At 31.0% G+C, this 21,585-nt stretch overlaps 1 protein-coding gene across 8 annotated transcripts in view; it reads left to right on the top strand.

Annotated features, from left to right (window-relative positions):
• The window catches only part of Ntan1 (N-terminal amidohydrolase 1), a 292,280-nt gene that overhangs the window by 102,448 nt on the left and 168,247 nt on the right, over positions 1 to 21,585 (top strand). Inside the window, exons 1-2 of one of the 8 annotated variants that reach the window (XM_088229054.1) lie at positions 4,390 to 4,438; positions 5,053 to 5,281. The exons of 2 other annotated variants lie outside the window; for them this stretch is intronic. The gene's annotated coding sequence lies outside the window, so the exon portion shown is untranslated. Of the gene's footprint in view, positions 1 to 4,389; positions 4,575 to 5,052; positions 5,282 to 21,585 lie in introns of those variants that run through there. 5 more of the 8 variants (XM_088229055.1, XM_088229056.1, XM_088229058.1 and 2 more) reach the window with 5 other exon arrangements.

Below are 21,585 nucleotides of genomic sequence, written 5' to 3'. Positions count from 1 at the left end.
ACATTGACTCTATATCAGCAAAATATATCTTATATTTGGGGAAAATACTGTTTTTCCTTGTATACGCCAAGCAAATGTGAAGCAGTGCGAAAGAACGCGATATGCAGCTTTGAATTCAGAGTAAGCGGCATAAACAGTTCTTCTTTTTTACTCTACTGCGCGTTTTGCACGGCAATGTTGTCCGAAATCTTTTAGAACACGATTGCAAATTTGCGTTAAATGAAGCGTCATCTCTATTTTATTATACCTCAGTGTCTCGAAGTCAGATTTTTCATAGGTGCATTGTAAATCTATTCTGTCTGTTTGTTTCTTTCACGTCGCAACGGACATAACGATCGACGTGATTGCATAAGGAGAGAAGCAGAGCTGGCAAGTGTAACATGCTACTTTTTATCCCGGCGGCCTCCGTGGTGTAGTAGTCAAGACGCTTGACTCACGCTCGGAAGGTTCCGGGTTCGATTCCCGGTGAGAACACAAAAATTAAAATGTGATTTTTCTCAAGCCTGGGTGTTCTGTGATGTAATTCACCACTGTAATTGGGCCCTCTGGCCTGTTGTGGTGCAAAAAAAGAAAATGACAAAAAAAACTTCTCTCTCTCTCAAAAAAGAAGAAACGATGATTTTTAAAAAAATTATGTAAGTCTTTTTTTTGCTAGTAATTAATAAATGTTGATTGAACTATTGGGTATTGGTTTCGTATAAATCCAAACCCCTCTTTAATAAAAAAATAGAGAAAAAAATTGAATGTAATTTTACGATTTTGATTCAAATATTTGTTCAAAAATAGGACGTGTTCTAATTTTTCTGAATTTGACCACATATTTTACCCGATTTGTGTAGCACACAATATTCAATAATTTAAATCATGCATACGATCATGTACCATTTTCAGGCCTGTGTAATAAGAGCTTTAGCTTTTTTACAGTTTATACATATTATAGTTCTATGTGTTGACATAAAAAATAAAAAAATGTTGTACTTGTGACGTACACATTTTATATACAAACTGAATTAAGTCATTTCTTTTATTGTGAGTTTTATAAATAATGAAAGTTGCTATACATAAATTAAATATAAACATAAATACATAGTGTTTAAAACTGTCTGAACATTTTGTAAATTATCTCTGTATATTAAGTCTTCTTTGTATATTCTCACATGTAAAAATATACAAAAAAGTATATTGTTAAGTGTCCTCGGCACGGTTAACCCCAGTGAGGTTGCATTATGTTTTATTAATAATCTTTGTTTATAATGGGGAAAAATAAGTAAATAAATAATAAATATTAAATATAAATTGAATTTCAGGCATTCAAACATTTTGGTAATTTGTTTCTGCCTAAAAAAATATTTCAAATATAAATTAATATTAAATTATTTTGAATCATTTGTTTCAGGAGACCTTTTTATTTTTATTATTTAACTTTTTGTACATAATGTTATTTGTACATTGGCCGGCTTATTGCCAAATGGCAATTTTTTCCAACCAACCAATGAAATAAAAGTTTTATTTTTATAATTCTAGTTACAGAACATATTCAATAGAAAAAAGATTAAAAAGCTTAAGATGTATAAAAATAGAAATAAACGTATTTGTTTATAAATTACCTTAAATCAAAACTATTACTCAATGGGAAAAAGGAAAAAAGAGGAAAAAAGAAAGGAGGAGAGATAAAGGAGATGTTATTATGAAAGGAGATTATTAGAATATGTTAATGTTAATCCAGGATTAACTAGATAAATTAAGAGGAATATAAAATATTAATGCTGTTTTATCAAAATCAGATAGTATAAAAAAATAATCAATATCATGTTACTCCGAGGCCAATTAGGAACATGTTTCTATTGTGATTTATATCTCCCTTTTCTCTCTGTCATGTTCTAAATCATTTACATGTATTATTCGAGTATTGTGTATGACAAGTAATATTAACTAAGTTTTTTTGTTCTAAAAATAGGATAGTCATTCCAAAGCCGATAAAATATTGAAATGATCTATTCAGTTCTATTTTTATTTTTTTAATCTATGGTATTTTCCCAGTGTTAGGGTGAAAAAAATACAGTTCGGCTTGCATACAATACAACCATAATTCTGGACGAGTGCTTCTGACTCGGTGACTACCCTGGTAAAAATTCTAAAAAAATCAATCGAGTGGAGATCAGTCCGACTCGCCATTAATCCGAGTTTATATATGTTTACAATACCTGACCTGAGGTTCCGGGTAAGATTACCGTCAAGGTCGAAATGAAATATATTTTTGAGTGATTGAGATGCACTGTAGTATTTCATAGTACCTGTACTGAAACTGAGCCGTAATACTGATCATCTTGCCTTCATTTATCAAATTAGATATTCTGCAAGTGGAGTACCAATGCGGTTCCCTATGCACCACTGGGTGCGGATAGACAAACGATGATGATAAAACTGTATTATAATCAGTACAATTTCTATAAAGCTAATTAGGATAAACAATATTTTGAGTTTGTAAATTTTTTTGTAGACAAGGTCTGGGTTCAACTCCCGTGGGAGATGTTAATATTAACATATTACAACAGAGGTGTAGAACATTTAAGAGAAGGTAATATAGAAGTCTATCCATCTACAGGGCTTATGACCTGTCATTGGCTGGTTTACACAATATTTTTAGTTAGTCAAAAATTTTGTCAAAAATTCAACTCTCGGGGAGCTGTTAATTTAACATATTACAACAAATTAGGAAAATTTGTAGGTCCCTAGTTCCTATTCAGTATTTTTTTTTTTTTTAAAGTCATCACATGTAAATTGCAAAAAAAAATATTTATATAATATTCATATTTTGAGCTTTTGAATAGATTATCTTTAAGTTTTGTTAAAGCACTGGATACTCCTTATAAAGTAGGTGAAAAAATATAATTCGTATAAATCTTACCTACACAAATAAAGTTTTAAGTTATTTTAGTTCACAAATAACACAAATGGATATTAAGGCATTGTCTTTTTAAAGACGTATATCATCCCTATCAAACATTTGTCAGAAATAATCGTACCCAAAATTATCAAAACTTAATTGAAGTAAATATATTTTATCTTATTTAAATACTCCAACTATGTGTTTCGAATTTTATACGCCATTGTTTAACCTCCATTTTTATCTTGTACCCACCATGAAACATTTTTACAATAAAATAAAAAATATATGTAAAATTTGTGTTTAAAACACTAAAATTGTGGTTATTCATTAAAATAAAATTAATTTAAAACAACTTTGTTTTTAACCACTTATTTTTATTTTTTCTATCGACCGATTTCAAAGCTATCCAAGCTTCTTTATCAAGGTAAACTTAAATAATGAATCTTATCCTATTTTACTAAATATTATCTGATACATCAAAACAACACAAGCCAATAAGTAAAGTCTTTTTTTCATGTTGCTCTTGCAAAAATGGGAATTGTCGAGGAGATTCACAACTTAATAAAATAAAGTATACCTTGATAAAAAAACATATGTAGCTTTAAAACCGGTCGGTAGAAAAAATTAAAAATAAGCGGTTAAAAACAAAGCTGTTTTTTTGAAAAATATTTAATAAAAATATTTTATCTGAATAATTTATTCTGTGTTTGAAATTTTTATCATAAAAAAATAAAACCACGCAAACGAGGATATTGTGTCCAGTTTGTACTAATATTAAATAATAATTCTATCGTAATTTTTTTAATATCTGAATACAATGGAAAATGGACCCTATTTGGATTATTCTTGAATGATAATGAGATATGTTTCTTTCCTTTTTTAAAAACAAACAGATTGCATTTTAAAAGTTATCTGTTAACCACTCTCCACGGGTTTATGTCTCTGCGTGATAAAACGGTAATTTTAAAAGTTTTGTAATATTAATTTCTAACCTGATATTCTCCAGTGTGTATAAAAGTAAAGTTTTTTTTTAATCTGAAGTATTAGCTTTTCCCATAACTCGTTGGTTGAGTGTATCAAGATTATCACCAATTTTAAAGGGGGGAGTTTTTTTTTATTTGACACATGGTTCTTCGAAAAAGCGCTTAAAAGTTAAAACCGCTTTACATCAAACAGTGTTATTTAAGTATTTCATGTCGTATTAAAATATAAAACGAATAATTTTCAAAAGTTTAATATTAAAAATGTTGTTTTAAGTAATGTAACATGTTTTTATGCAATTTCATGTTTCAGCTCTGGGCTTTCAGCGTGGCCGTATATAAAAAGTCTTTGATTTGTCATAGAAAATGGATGTATTTTACTTAATAAAGTATTCACTTTTCTCTTTGTGTCTTTATTTTGCCAGACGTCTTATCTCCCTTGACTTTCCCCGGCCCGAAGGCTCTACCTCCGAGTGATCTACCGGGAACCAAGTTTCATTTCATAATTTAGTTTCGCATTGCGCGCCGTTAGGAAAAGACGTGCACTCGGTCGGTGATTCGATACAAGGTACGCGGTATGTCGGCATCAAACTCGTAAACAACTTGTCAAACTTTCGTTGAATGACAGTGCAATATTAAACAAATTTTACGATTTACCATACTCGAATTGTATTAAGAGAATCATTTTTTATTCTCATGCTGTGGTCTGTCCGTTCCTTATTTTTTATATATCGAAACGATGTCTACAACATTTGAAAAATAATGATTGATATCTTTGATTTTCTACGCGTTTATTATATATCCTGGTATATTTAACACGAATATATAAGAAAAAATTACATAATATTATGTTGTTTTATCAAATGCTTCATTAATTATTGTTCTTAGAACTGTTTTTCAGTCTTATTAATAAAATTATAAATGATAACACGCGTATTCATGCATTGAATGAATGATATCAGTGTTTTGCAATTCGCTTCATACATTTTGTAAACAAATTGCGTGAATGTGATAAATAAAAATTACGTGCGATTATAAATTGTCAACCGCTAGAAAATCAATTAAAAAATATATGAAACGGGGGTATATTCTTTTTTATAAAATTCGTCTCAAATTCAACTTTTATTAAGAATTTTTCACAAAAATCTTATTAAATATCTTAAAATCGTTATATTATTCTAGGTTGGAATAATTGTGAATTTGTGAAGAGTGTTCATTTAAAGTTTCCTTACTTAAAATCTTTGCATTCAAATCAATATTCAAACTGTGATGAATCTTCTGTGCCAATCAATATTATCATTGTATAAAACTTAAATAGTTTTGTTCCTGATAAGCAAGTTTTGAAGATTCGTTCTATGAGGACTTAGACAATTTTGACTTCATTTTCTTGGTAGAGAAAAACTTCAAACAGGTAAGAGACTTACAAGGTTTTAAAAATAATACTTAATGACATTTTTTGTTGTTTATTATATCAAATTCTCTTAAAATAAAATATGCAATAAATAAGTAAAAAAAAATATACGTATTTTCCTATTTTAACTACAGATATCCATATCCCCATAATTCTCTTATCCGCACCTGGCGGTGCATAGGATACCGTATAAGTAGTCCTTTGTTTCACGAAGACACGATGATCAGTCTTACGATGATGATATTCCATTGATTATAAAATTTTGTAATGTAAATTACTAAGTTGATTCTTTATACTTAGGTGCTCTGACGGCGATAGGGGCATTGAAAGCATTAAATTTAAATTTTCAAAATAAATAAAAAAACGCAAATCCTTTTCCGAAAAAAAAAATAAATAAATAAAAATCATTATAGGTAAATTTTTTTTTGCGGATCTGAAGAAAGGTCACAGGACCTTTAAAACGGATCCGGGTAAGTAGGTGGGGCATTTCAATGCATAATTACTTTTTTATAAATATTTTAAATCAACCTTGCTAGGAATTCTAAACCAATACCTCATACAGGGTATTTAAACGCGTAAAGCAACACATATAATACAATATAGCAATTTTTATGCATAAAATAATTAAGGAGATAAATGAGTAAAAAATATGATCAAATTAAACAAACAATGTCATACATATGAAACTAGGAATAAAAAAGATAAGATTACCGACGAGGAGAAAAACAGTCTCAAAACTCATTGTACATGAGACTGAAGTTGTACGATGAGTTATCTGAAGAAATATATGAAATTGAAAGCATTGAAATATTAAAAATAATTTGAAAAATATGTTATTGTGAAATTTTGATGGTAAAATGTAATGTTATTAATACTTTATATTAGTTCTTAAGAAGTTACGAACTAACTTAATTCAGCATAAATAAATGAATACTAGCTTGAAAGTGTAAAATAATGCTCAATGTAATTAATAATACTTGACGGAAAATCGAACCAATTAAGAATAAGTTTATTTTAATTGAAATATATTTTGATTCGATCGTAAAAAATATGGGTCAGTCGATTTGAAAACGTTTTGTTTTTTCACAAATAATTTAGAATAAAATAAAAATAATAAAGTAAGATGAATTATACTATGTCAAAATCTGATAAAAAATATGCCAATATTTAAATTTTGGTTGATTAACTAACAATAATATTCATAAGAAACTAGACATAAAATAGATATAAAATAACATAAAAAGATAATTCAGATTACTAATGAAGAGAAAACAGTCTCGAAACTCATTTTACAAGAAAAAATGACTTATTATTCCCTTTCCGCACCTAATGGTGCAAAGGGCACTGCAGCGTAAATTGATCATTTTCGTTACATGAAGGTAACGAAAATAATTGGTCTTGCTCTTCAGGTGCAAGTCTTATGAAATATTATAGTGTAAAAAAACTATCTAAATAAATATTTTATATCAACCACGTCGGGAATTGAACTCAGACCTCTTACATCGGAAGCAAACGCGTTGACCACGAGGCGTAAAACGAATTACCCGAAGGAATAAAATAAGTTCCATTTAAATATTGCGTATTGTATCTCTTTCAAATGCTTTTTTTAATGTACCTACACTTAGAACATATTTAGTTTTATGTAAATTATCTTTACACTGTATAATATTCACCAGTCTGAAAATGCCCATTAGAGTGTGAAAGCGCTAATTAGTCAAACAAATAAGTGGAAGTGCATCAAGTATTATTTAAATTAAAAACTTATATGTAAATGTAAGTTTTAAATGAAAAGGCTTAAAATATTCTAAATTATTTCAAACAAAAATGGTACTGAAAAATTTTGATAATAAATGTACTTAATATTACTAAAGTTTATAAAACATGCTTTTTAAGATGTTTAAACTAAATTCATAAAGCATAAATAAATTCTATAGGTGGGGGGAACAATCATATAAGTCAAAATGCCTTACTTTTCAGGAGACAGTTTTTTGTGCCTCAAACATTGCAGAAATCAAATCTAATCTTGAAAGAATCTCTTGCTTTGTGTATACTTATAGGAATTGGATTATTTATAATAATCAGGATTACATAATTAGGTTCTCTTCAATTCAACGTCGTTTAAGGCATAAAGTAAGAAAAGGCTCCTCTTCGAGAAAACTTTTTTTGCAGTCGATAACTATTAAAATTATTTTGTGTAAAACATACAGTACATCGATAATATTATCCTTAATACCGTTATTTGATTAAAGTGTTTTGCAACACGCGTGAATATAGTTTAAAAACAATTAAAAAGTCGACTTACCTGGAATATAATTGTTCGCACTCTTTTTGTTTATGGGCCAGTTGTATCACAATAAGTTAGGTTTAAAAAATATAAATTTAAATATTTTTTGTACTTTCGTAAAAATCCGAAAAATGAGTAGTGCAAGGCGTTTTGTCCATTTTTATGAAAACGGAACAACTTTTTTTTATTATTTAAAAAAAAAAATCCATAAAAGGTACATGTTTTTTAAAAATTCTATACATATCTCCTTTTATACATCTAGTAAATGTTATCACTGTAACTCTCCAAAAAAAAGAGACCATCTCTTGTGCTTGGAGAGTGACTTACACTGTTGTAGTTGTTTATTTATAAGAGTTTATATAATTTTTAATATACAAGTACATGAGAAAAAAAAATTAAAACACAGGATATATAAAGAAAAAAACATAAAACAATATTATATTCATACTAATTAAAATTTAATGTAGTTTTTACACGTGTTCAAAAAATTCTTTAGAATTACTTTAAAATGATTTATTCGTACATTATTTTAATTGATATTATTATAATTTTTTACACATTTGAAGACAAAGCTATTTTGACCAAAACTTGTGTGGACTTTATGAATTTTAATATTATGTTGGTATTTGAGTGACTTATTCATCTCAAATTCTTTTATTTTTTCTTTTTTTTAAAATTTAACTAACTAACTAACTAACCATCACGCCATTTCCCCAGAGGGGTAGGCAGAGAGGATAGAACGCCACACCACTCTGTCCTGGCACACTTCCTTTGCTTCCTTCACATTCATACATCTTCTCATGCACGCACGTCGATTATTCCGACTTTTCACATGACCACTTTCAAGAATTTGTTGTACTTGATCATGCCATGTCTTTCTCGGCCTTCCTCGACTTCTACAACCAGACACATTCGCATCATAAATCTTTTTATTTGTATAATAGAATTTATTTTATAAAGAGTGTCTACTGTATGAACCTTAAATATTTTATATTGACTTTCCGTATTGAATGTTGAGGGTTTCTTTAAAATTACTTTAATAATTAATTTTTGTACTTTTTAATTTGACTTCTTTTTCCTGTCGCAAATGGTCGTAAGTAAGTTAAGTAATCTTATTTCATGCTGACAGAATGTACCTAGTGAGCAAAAGAATCAAAGGTGGGTAATTTTATCGTTTTTCTAATTACTGCTTTACAAACATTTTATACGGCGCTAGAACCTTCTAAAAGTATTAAATCTTTACTGAAACAATTAACTGTCGATCGAAACCAGTTCCGAGTGTATTATTGCAGTGAATAAACCGCTAAGCCAAGGTACAAAAATGCCTTTACTTTACATATTTATGTGTTATAAAATAGTGTCATATAATAACGAATTTATTTGAAAATTTATATAATTAACTGAATTTTTTTATAAATTTTATTCCGATTATTTGTTTCTGGAGGCTTTATATTAATTTAAATATAAGTTTGAACAAACTCTTACCAATTTACATCAGTACCTTTTTAGGTTATGTCGAAGGATATTGCTTAAAACAATAAGGCCGTCGATCTAATACATTAATGCATTACCAATTTAATGAATGAAACAAAATAAATTTTTAAATCTTTTCTCCGAGGCGACTGAAATGTTTTTTAATAAAGAGAAATAAAATACGGATTCTTGGATGATTGTTTTCGAGTCGATGGCTTTTCCCAGATAAAGACTATTATAATGAGTGGAGATAAGACCTCTTCGTAAAATAGTATTTGGCGCATTCGTCTAACATGCTCGAGGTCCCAGCATTAATTCCTGGGATAGTCGATAAGAAATATTGATTGAAAATGTGGCTCTACATTGCAATATTTCATCTAAATTCATAGAAAAAGTTTTTAGTTCATTCTAAACCGATAGGAAGACCCCCGGTCTTTAAAACGGTTTTCGGGTATGTTGAACGAGTATTTTTGCAATACTTCACGTTCGTTTGGTGCTAATGATGAAAAAACATTTAGGTACACATGCGCTATTTTAAAAATGTAGTTTGAAAATATTTATGTATGCATATACTTTTTTACTTCTCCACTGAGGATGAAAAATAAGTGTTTATTTATTAATTTAAACCTTCAAGTACAAAGAAAAAGTTCTTTGGCTTACTTATTGCTAAAAGCAATATCTTCCAGCCAACCAAAAAATAGATTGGTCAAAAATTTGTACTAAAAAACGAAAATATATGTCAAAAGATACATACATTAAAAAAAACCCAATTACTAAAAAATAACAGCTGTTTTTTTAATGGGGCGTTATAAAATAAAAGTTCATTGTGAAATACATATTAAATAATGAGGAATGTGGAATCAGATAATGAGTTTGGAAGGAGAGAAAAAGAGGAACCAAGGAAAGAAAAGAGATAAAAATATATAACAACAAGAAACAGGGAATTCAGAATTCTAAGGATATACTCGTATCGTCATGATTCAGGCGTTGCTTGAAGGTGGCTAGAGTGTTCGAAGACAAAAAATAATTCCCCTTGTACTGTATTCTTCATCTGCCCGGTCACAGAGAAAATACACGTAGTGGAAAAAATAATAATTAAAAAAAAAGTTTTTGAGAAATCAAGGAAAACATCAATTGTATTAAAATTTGTTGCAACAGATAAGGAAAACATTTTTCAGGAGAGAATATGGAGGCCTAGGCATTTACAGGGCTTATGACCTGTCGTTGGCTGGCTTAAGTGGAAAGTGTAAAATGGCCACTGTGTTGCAACAAGTTTGGATCTAAATAACTCCCTAGGGAGGAAATCCAGCCAGTCTGCAAGCATTTGGACATACTCAAAACATTGTTGAATCAGTTGTATTGTTTGAAAATTAATCATTTAATATAAAAATAGTCTCTAGTCACACGTTTAAACTTAAAAGTATCTCATGATTTATTTTAAGATAATTTATTAGAAGTATTTTATTTGTTGATCATAGAATTAAAGCATTGATAACATCTATTCGTTTCACTTAAAGATATAAAATTACTGACGGAAAAATAATTGCAACTGTGACCAGCGGTTACTTCGCGGATACCAATGACCATGGGACGAAACAGTCATCGGTAAACCGTATTAACGATTTATAGAAACTGAGATAAATTTTACTTTTTAATGTTTATTACGTCGGACTCGTGGTGTAATGGTCAGCGCGTTTGTCTATCATGCAAGAGGTCTCGGGTTCGATTCTCGACATGGTTGATATGAAATATTTATTTTTTTGTTCTCAAAATGTGTTTTTTAAAAATTTAAGTCCCGAATTGAGTTGTTGTAACTCCCTGGAATGTAATTCATATGTTTTATAATTGTAAAATACTCGGTGGATTTAAAAATAAAAATAATAAAAGGGCGTTTTCACAATAGAGTATTTTGGAGTTCCGGGACTGGTATCTGAAGCACAAGACTGATCATCTTACCTTCGTGTAACAAAAATGGTTAAGATACGCTGCGATTGGTGAAACAATGCAGTGCCCTATGCACAATTAGGCGCAGAAATAGAATGATGGTTACGTTGAAATGACGATATTTTTAAGTTTATTTCAACAGAGAGGGAAAAAACTTTTGAAAAGGGGATATGGAAGTCTAAATTTTTAAGCATTAAATTCTACAAATATTTTTTTTTGTAAATATTATTGGAAAAGTTTTTAATGTTTAAACAATAATTTATGTGAAGAATATATTTTAAAAACACGTTTTAAAGAAGATTAATTATGTTTCTACATTTTTCATCGATTATATGTCTAGTTTTACGGAAATCTATGGAACAATGGGTCGTTTTGATAATGGCAAATTGAAAAACCTGCAAATGTGAAATAAATTACTATTCTTGGTTCAAACCTGTTTTAAAATGAATTATTATTAGACCAGTGGACATAAAATAGATTTGATTTATTTTTATTTATCTCTATAAGAGATGCTTATTAAAAAAACAAAATTACCTTCAATTTCAGTCACATTTAAAGTTTGATAATCATGTTTTTTGTCTGGATTATATTTCCGAAAATATTAACGTAAATGAATTATCACATTACATCAGAAAAGTTGAACATTTAAGAGAAGAAAGGATGGAAATTTAGGTATTTTTACATGGCTCATGAGCTGTAAATGCGTAGACATCCATATTGCCTTCTTTAAAATGTTTTCCATCTCTGTTGCAATACGTTAATCTTAATAATTCCTTATGAAGTTAAATCTAGTCATTGTCTACAAAAATTCAGACAAACTCGAAATATTGTTGAGTAAACTATTTATTTTAAGAATTTTTTATTTTTTTATTTAGATAACAAATAAAAATACAATTTTTTACATTAATTAAATACAAATATTTACATTAATGTTTCCCATTACGCTAAAGAAATAAACAATTCTTGCGTACATAATGGGGAGTGACGTCTTAAAATAGTTTATTTTATTTAAATTAACAATATTTTTAGAATAACATAAATAAATTTTAAAAAATAATTATAAACGATGTGTTATTTTATTTCATTTCCACTTTTTGTTTTCACATGTATTTTCAATTTGTATAAGGTTTTATCTAATTTATCTGTCTCGTTTTCTGTAATATTGTTTTGCTCCCATTCAAAATTTGTAACTAATATTACCAAGAACAAACGCCATTATAAACGAAAAAAAAGTGCATTCTCAATATAATATTCCATTATTTCTACGGACCGTCGGCGTCGGCTGAAGCGTAAAACTCCATTTTGCCTTCATGTGATAAAATGGAGATACACTGCAATTGGTCAACTGATGCAGTACACCCACACATCGTTTGGTATTTGTAAAAAAAATGAAAATGATGATTGAAAAAATCATGCTTTTTCTCCTTTTCCCTGAGAAATCTAAAAGCGTTTGTAATCTTTCGATTTATCAAAAGCCCTCATATGGATTTTTTTTTTTTTTTTAGTAAAAAGAAATATTTGCGTTCTTATGATTTACCCAAATATTTAATTTTGAGGGCCATTTTCAACGAGTTGTAAATAACTCACTATTAGAAAATGGAATCAAGTTGGAGTAGAGTGGGATTCGAACCACGGACCTTTGGCCCGTGAGTCCGAGACACTAGCCACGGGACCACAACCCGGATTGGTGTGATATTTCTTAACATAGCCGGTTTAAGGCCACGCACCTACAATGCAGATTGTGGTGTCTTTTTTTTTTTTACGACGATGCGTCTCACGTCTGGTTTACCGCGCGGCCTTCCGTTTGCCGTAAACCCAGCGACCAGCGACCTTCGCTCAATTTGCATATCACACTTATTGGCTTCTTGGAACGTCTGGCGCTCTGCAGTGGCCATAAAACCTCGTCTGCAATGGTGCGAAATAGAACACGTTTATTGGGGTATTGGAAACTGAAAAGGGAGAAGTGAAGAGAAGTATCTAAAAAATCTCGGATACTATTTTGGGCTTATATGAAGTGCGTTCTTTTTTGAAATAATTTTTATTTAGTCTTAAAGTAGTACAAACATAATAAATGAATGTCCTAATATTTAAAAAAATACTTATCATATGTAGACCAGACTGTACGCCCGAAGACGGCAGATAACACTAGGCGCTTTTAAGGGTTTTTGGATGGTCCTAGCTCCTATAAAATACAATTATCGAAAAAACAAACGATAGGGACACGCCAATAGTCGATATCTATACCTAGTGTGTAAAAAAACATCTGTCTAGTGATCATCATAATCGAGGAAGAAAATACGGGAATACGTTTATATGAAGAAATGTTAGACTGCGCATCCTCGTAACAGCTTGGTTTTGGATTGCTATGACGTGTTTTCTAACTTCCATTGATGGAAATGTTTTTGACGATCTAAGATTGTGATACGTGTCACAATAACTAGAAATACTACAATATGCTCTTCTTCCCACATAACTAAACCATCTTCAATCGAAATTTAAATCCTGTCATTTTGCAAATCACCCAAATGACGAAGAATGTCTTCACGGGTGAAGGTATTTTTAGTAAATATCATAATCTACATCTTTCCGTGTAAACTGATGTCGATATTGTCTTGAAACGACCATCTTTATCCATCGATCTTAAAGACGCTTCTATGACAACAAAGAATCGTGTTTACACAACACTGGGCGCCCCGCGCGTTCCTAAATTATTCTAATGATGGAACCATAGAGAATGATTAATAGTATTTTCGCACTGACAATGTATAAAGAAACATATTGCACTATAATTTGTCTATGATTTAAACAGTTGTCAGATTTAAAAGTAAATACTATTTATTAGATTTTGTATAGACAGGTTTTCGTGGTTAATGTACTCCGTGTGATAGATGCCAGAGAATAAAATTAATTATTATTGCTTGAAACGGGATTTTATGTTAATATTTATTATGTACCAAAATAATTTCATTGTTTGGCTAATTTAAATATCAAAATTATTAATTTTTAACGAGTAGGTATTGGTTAAACTGTTTCGCAATAACTAATTGATCAGTCATCTCAGCACCTACGAATTACTCATTTTTGTATACCTGCAAGTGTCCACTTTTCACAATGTGTAACAGTCACCATTCTAAGCTGTGTTTGAACGTCCATATTCCTTCAATTTTTCCATTTGTCGGTTTTTGTAAAGCTGAAGAGCTGAAACCTTTATTGACGCGGGTGTAATTCATCTGAAAATATTTTTAAATTTTTATACTTCTTGGACCAGTTGGTTTAAGCGATAATGTTTTGTCAACAGTTTGTCCAAATTTTTGAAGGCAATAACTGGATTCAGTCCCCTCGGGAGTTATCAATATTAATATATTACACCTATGATCTTTTTTTTATTTTGTATTTTTTTTATTAATAAATTTCATAAAAGGCACACGTTTTTAAAAAAATTCTATACATATCTACTTTTACACATCTAGTAAATGTTATCACTTTAACTCTCCAAAAAAAAGAGACTAACTCTTGTGCTTGGATAGTGACTTGCACTGTAATAGTTGTTTATTTATAAGAGTTTATATAATTTTAAATACGAGTACACGAGACAAAAATAAAAACATAGGATATATAAAGAAAAAACATTTTTAAAAAATACATTCATAGTAATTAAAATTTAATGTAGTTTTTACACGTGTTCAAAAAATTTCTTTAGATTTACTTTCAATTTATTTATTGACATATTATTATTTTATAGTTTTTAGTTCCTTGGGATGATTATTATAATTTTACACCTTTGAAGACAAATCTATTTTGACCATGACTTGGGGGAATTTAGGAATTTTTATATTATGTTGGTATCTGAGAGACTTATTCATCTCAAATCCTTTTATTTTTTCTTCTTTATAAATTTGCATAATATAATTTATTTTATAAAGAGTGTCTACTGTATGAACCTTAAATATTTTATTTAGACTTTCCGTATTGAATGTTGAGAGTTTCTTTAAAATTACATTAATAATTAATCTTTGTACTATTTTAGGAGGTTTAAGTGCCATTTTATACCAGTGTACATTTGTAACATTCAGGTTTCAGCTCAATAACTTCACAAAGATCCACAGATGGAAGTATTGAAGGGGTAAAGATGTTCAAACATAGCCAGAATGGTGAATGTTACACATTGTGCAAAGTTGTCACTTAAACCAGCCAGTGACAAGTCATAAGCCCTGTAAATGCTTAGACTTCTATATTATCATCTATAAAATGTTCTCCGTCCATGTTGTGATATACTGATAATGTTTTGTTTTAATAACTCACCTAAATCCGCCAATGACAGCTTGTATTTTAAAAGTAGTTATTAACATATCATCCTAATTTTTATTACGGATTAATAATACGGTACTAATTCTTTTGCCTCAATTTGCATTCAATTCTACAATAAGGTGCCTCTTGAAATTCAGGCTTTCCCAACAAAAAAATTTAAAGATTTTGTCAAGCACAGACTGTTTGGAAAGAGCTACTACATAAGAGTCGAAGAATATTTTCAGGACAAGACAGCTTGGCATTAGATTTGTGATTATTGATTTTAATTGATTGATTTTAGTTTTTTGTTCTAAATCGTGTTGTTTATTCAAATTTATTCGTTTGATAATTAATGATATGAATTGAATAATCATTCATTTTTATTTTAATGCTTTATATTTTATTGATTCATATTTAATAGTTGTAATTTATTTATTGACGATTATAAGAGATTGAATCCTATATATAAAGAATAATAATCATAGCGAACCGGCTGTCGGGGCCCTGAACCTTTAGGAGCGCACGAGCTCGATAGGTTCTTAATAAAAACTGCCATGACAATAAGGGTAGGCAGTGAGGATAGAACGCCATATCACTCTGTCATTGCATACAGATCTCGCTTTCTCTACATTTATACATTCTTCTCATGCACGCGCCATTTATTTCGATTTTTGACATGTCCACCTTCCATTATTTGTGAGATTTGGTCATGCCATGTCTTTCTCGGTCTTCCTCTATTTATGGATCAATCAACATTTGCATCGCAAATCTTTTTGGCCGTTCTTTCGCGATCCATTTGCTCTAAATGTCCAAACCAACGCAGAGCTTCTTTCTCGATTTTGCCTTACGTAGTATATGGATCTCGACATTTGTGCATCTAGCGTACGTAGTTTTACCGCACATTCTTGCGGCAAAATTAACAGATCGAAATTTATTTGCCGAGGTCGACTATTTTGCACCGTTCACTCTGTTTCCGCCACTCTCCCTCCTTTCGATATCTTTCTCAGTCTCTCCATCCCTAGTAAACATACTTCCCAGACACATAAATTCCTCTACATGTTTCAGTTTAGCCTCATTCACAGTGATTTTACATTTAGTCATGCATTCATTTCTTTCAAAAACCATCACATTCCATTTATCGACATTCATTTTTTGAAAAACAATTTTTACTCAGTTAATTATTTTCTTTGCATTTTAAAATAGGTAGGTATACATAAAAAAAATACAGAAAAAAATTTACATTAACACTGAAAAAATCCCAAAAAGGCATGGTTCTGTGTGTGGGTATATATTTTATTTTAAATTGAAATAAAGGCTACTGGAAGAATACAATAGATATCAAATAGGTGAAAAATGAGTGCTGATATTAGAACATTTTTTTCGACACTAAAAATGTGAATATTAACGTAAAAATATTCTATTCATTTTTTCAAAAATCTGTTTAAATCTCATTTTTTATCCATAATTTTAGCAAAAATTTAAAATTTGATACAGTAGTTTTTAATACTAGGTTATTTACCCAACATCGGGGGGACCCTAGTCAAAAAATAAAACCAAATGGGGGGGCCCCGACTCCTGGTGGCCTGGGGGCTCTGGATCTCTCAATGCGGTCCTGCTCCCGACAGCTGAATACCGATCGAAGTATATCATTGACTTTCTTAAATATAAGAATAGGATTTTTCTTCGCACCAAAGTCAGTTGACCCTTTGCTTGTACCCGATCTGATACAAGGAGTGTTGTTAGTTGTGTCTCGATCTTGATAAATAAACCCTTTGTTGCCACGGGACAAAGATTGTTCATTCAAAAGGCGAGATGGTGATGATATCCTTGCTTACTATTCTGAGAATATCTCAAACGAATGACTTCATTATATGAGCTGCATAATTTAACTCTTTCAGTACCAGTCATATACAGGGTGGCCAGACACTAGACGTTAAAAGATATTGTGGTGTTAGAACACCATTAGACCTATAAAATATAGGTTAATTATGTTCAGTAAAATGTTAAACGTTTTCATTTTTTTTTTTAAATCTCTTTGATTTTTCTTTAATAATAATAAATAATAAATTTTGACAATTTTTATAGCGCCGTTTTCGTGAATAATCACTTCAAGGGCGCTGTACATTATACTTAATTCTATCAGCTTACTCTTAATTACTATTCACTTACACACTAATTTTATAAATTACCCATACACATATGTATTATGTTTGTATTCCTTTTAAGCAGTAGCACTTTTCAAATCAGGAAACGATTTCACAAATTAATGAGTTTTTCATTTTTTTCTAAAAAGCGATTCTGTTGCACAATTTCGTAGTTCTGAAGGTAAGGCATTCCACGCCGAAGGTTCGTTATTGCAAAAGCTCTATCACCAAATTTGGAACTCTGGTTGCGTAATTGGGGTAGTATCACCTTCCCTACAGCAGAACAGGAGGCTGAGCGGTGAGTGAGGCGCCCATCTGCCAACTCATCCGGAATGCAGAGTTCCTTAAGGTATTGAGGAGCCGTGTTATGCATTGTTTTATACATTAACCAACACAGCTTATACTCAACCCTTTCAGGAAAACGTAGCCAGTGCAGACTTTGAAGCAACTGTGTAATATGATCGTACTTTGATACACCAAAGATCAGCCTAGCAGCTGCATTCAGAATCGACTGCAATCGTTCCATTTCATATTTAGGGAGGCCAGCATATATTCCATTGCAGTAATCGACTCGTGATATCACAAATGCGTTTACTAAGAGACGGGCCGCCTCATTAGGTAGATGTTTTCGAATACACTTAATTTGCCTTAGCTGGTAAAAACATGCGCTGACTGTCTTGCTGATTTGTCTTTCAAGCGAAAGTTCAGCGTCAATATGAACGCCTAAAAGCTTGACATTAGGAATAATAGAAGGTCCAGTGTTTAAAGAGGAATCTGTTAACATTCGAGTATGTTGCCTTCTTGGTGTTGCAACCCAAAGGTTTTCTGTCTTTGATGGATTAAGGATAAGTCGATTTTCAGCCATCAGTCACCTATTTTACCTATACACTGAGTGATGGCTAATTGTAAATTGTCTTTATCCATCGGCTTGCAGAAAAAGTATATTTGGGTATCATCAGCATAACAATGAGCCCATAACCCGCACGATTTTATTATTTTTTCAACGTCTTTTGTATAAAGTGGATACAACAATGGCCCTAAAATTGATCCTTGCGGTACTCCTGTTGTTACAAAGTGAACTGGAGATCTTGATAAATCTTTAGTTACTTAACTTCAATATCAATACATAGATGGCGCTCCAACACGCTTGTGAATGGTTTCTCATTTAATAACATATATACAAAAAATCAAAAATGTTACCTGTGTCGATATTCGCTAATAAGCGGAATGGGGAATGTTGTAGTACGTAAAATGGCCACTTAACCCAGCCAATGACAGGTCATAAGCCCTGTAAACGCTCGAATATCCATAATCCTGAATTTGAAAAAATTCCACCTCATCTCTGTAGGGATATTGATAAAAAAAAAATCTTTAGTTACCTAAAATTATAGTAGATGGATAAAAAAAGTTTTTTTCTTAATTTTCTTTATCTATTACAATAAAGTATCAAACACTTTCTCACACAAAAAAAAATGATTATCGTATTATTGTACGTATTATTATATTTTTTTATATATGCAACTTATTTGTACGTTGCTTTTTTTTAAAAAAGTGACGACACTTTGTTTCATAATATGATGGTCACACGTGATTAAACGCCAAAAGGTGTATAAAACTGTTTCAAAAATGGATATAAAACTAATGCAGCTCGGTCAATTCAACTTAATTCAGTGTTTTTGGTAATGCTTAAGGATGCAATAATGTTCTTGATTAAAATCATCATGTTTAATTTCACGTGTGTATATTTTTTGACGTTTAATCATCAGTGTGGCCATTATATGAAGCAAAGTCTCGTCACTTTAAAAAAATAAAATTCTTCAAATTAATCACTCTCTCTCCAACAGGAGGGGTAGAAAAGATCCAGATAGCAATGATAAAAATAAAAACACAATGAGAAAAAATAAAATTACACTTAAAAATATTGCATTAACAAAAAGCAAAAATTGCCAAAATGTTGACACAAAAAAAAACAAAAAGAGCTAAGTACCACCGTTGAAAAATAACTTAGCCAGCTTGATCGTCCCTATAATGAATTGAACAGTCTCTCTTCGTGTATCATTACAATTCAGAAGCTCAGCTAGGTTATTTGTCGCAGCTTTTCGAGTGTGGTTTGAATTCAAACTATGTAAGTTTATAATTTAACTAGCGGACCCTAAAGACGTTGTCCTGCCCGAACGTTGGTTTGGCTACTATTATCTTGAAAAAAAAGGCTTTTTATTGATCTAAGTACCTAGGTAATTGTTTGTGATTAAATTCGAAAACTAAAAATTGATAATATTCAAATATTGAGTTATTGAATATTGAGAATTCCAAAACATAAAACACATATTTTTTCAAATATGGCATTCTTTTTGCAAACGTCAAACTCCGGTCTTCTCACTACCAGAGGGTTGAACTTATGTAGGAATGCGATTTTAAAAAACGCATTGAATTCAATATTATTTCAGTATTACCAAAAATCCAGTAAAAAGAAATAAATGGGTAAAAATTTAAAAGAATTTAAGTTACTAGAGTATTTTTATTTTTTATATTTTACTAAATTTTTAAGTCCTCACCGGGAATCGAACCCGGAACCTTTTGTGCATGAGTTAAGCGTCTTCACCACTACACCGCGGAGGTCCCCAAATTTTGCGATTAATTTAATTTAGTTTCAAGACAAGGTTTGGTGTATCGAGGAATAAATAATATACATAAATGTGTGCCTTATACGGAATTCAAATAATCATTTTCATTTTTGCTTCCCGGTCGTACAATGATCTGTCTCGTCAATTAGTCGAATGATGATTCCTCTTTATCTAGTGTCATCTTCTCAATGGATCTAACGAATCGGAAATGAAATCATGTTCTACTGCGTGAATCACAGTTGTTGCTGATGTAAAAAAATAGGAATAACGTTCGCTGTAAAATTTACTCGCGTCCTTTTCTCAAGACACCGTATATTTGGCAACTAATAAAACAAAAGAGAATGGCTATAGTAAACGTTATTTTAAGTCCGTTTACACCTGGATAATATAGTATTTTTATGTCCCAGGACTCGACCATTGTCTAAGTGTAAACAGCAAAAAAAAACTGAAAAAAAGTAGTAGTACTAAACATTGCCACGAAGATATACAAATAACTCTGTATGTAATTTATGTATTTTTTCGTAAATACTATCTTTACTATGGTGATGGTATAGGCGAAAGTGTATTAGTATTTGCATGTTGGTGTAGTGAGTGTCCTGACGAAGAGATGGGTATGTCTCGAAACCGGTAGACATAAAAAGTCGGTAAGTGGTTATATACGAATATTGACTAAAACTAGTGTATTAAACAAATTACAACAGGGATGGAGAATACCTTAAATATGGGAATATGGAAGTCAAGGCATTTACAGGGCTTATGACCTGTCATTGGCTGGTTAAGGTGGCCACTTTACACACTGTGTAACATTCACCATTTTGCCTATGTTTGAACATCTACATTTACATTTTTTGCACCACAACAGGCCAGGAGGCCTAATTACAGTGGTGAATTACATCACAGAGCACCCAGGCTTGAGAAAAATCACATTTTTAATTTTTGTGTTCTCACCGGGAATCGAACCCGGAACCTTCCGTGCGTGAGTCAAGTGTCTTGACCACTACACCACGGAGGCCGCCCGAAGTTAAAGAGCTGAAACCTTTATTGTTGCGAAGAGATTCATCTGACTGAATTATTTCACATACTAGGCAACGCCTGAAAACAATTTTTCAATTTTTAAACTTCTTCTTGGACCAGTTGGTTTCATTACAATATGGATGTTCAAACATAGGCAAAATGGTGAATGTTACACAGTGTGTAAAGTGGCCACTTAAACCAGCCAATGACAGCCCATAAGCCTCATAAGCCCTGTACATTTACATTTTTTTACATTTTTTTTTGCACCACAACAGGCCAGGAGGCCTAATTACAGTGGTGAATTACATCACAGAGCACCCAGGCTTGAGAAAAATCACATTTTAATTTTTGTGTTCTCACCGGGAATCGAACCCGGAACCTTCCGTGCGTGAATCAAGCGTCTTGACCACTTCACCACGGAGGCCTGTAAATGCCTTGACTTCCATATTCCCTTAGTTAAGGTATTCTCAATCCCTGTTGTAATTTGTTAATCTTAATGACCCCCGAGGGGGTGAAATCCAGTCTTTTGTCTAC

The sequence above is a fragment of the Micrasema longulum genome, unplaced genomic scaffold (assembly GCF_059751315.1).
Source record: "Micrasema longulum isolate JH-2025_06_02 unplaced genomic scaffold, ASM5975131v1 h1tg000632l, whole genome shotgun sequence".
In the NCBI taxonomy this organism is placed as follows: Eukaryota; Metazoa; Arthropoda; class Insecta; order Trichoptera; family Brachycentridae; genus Micrasema; species Micrasema longulum.
This window is presented reverse-complemented; position numbering and strand designations above follow the sequence as displayed.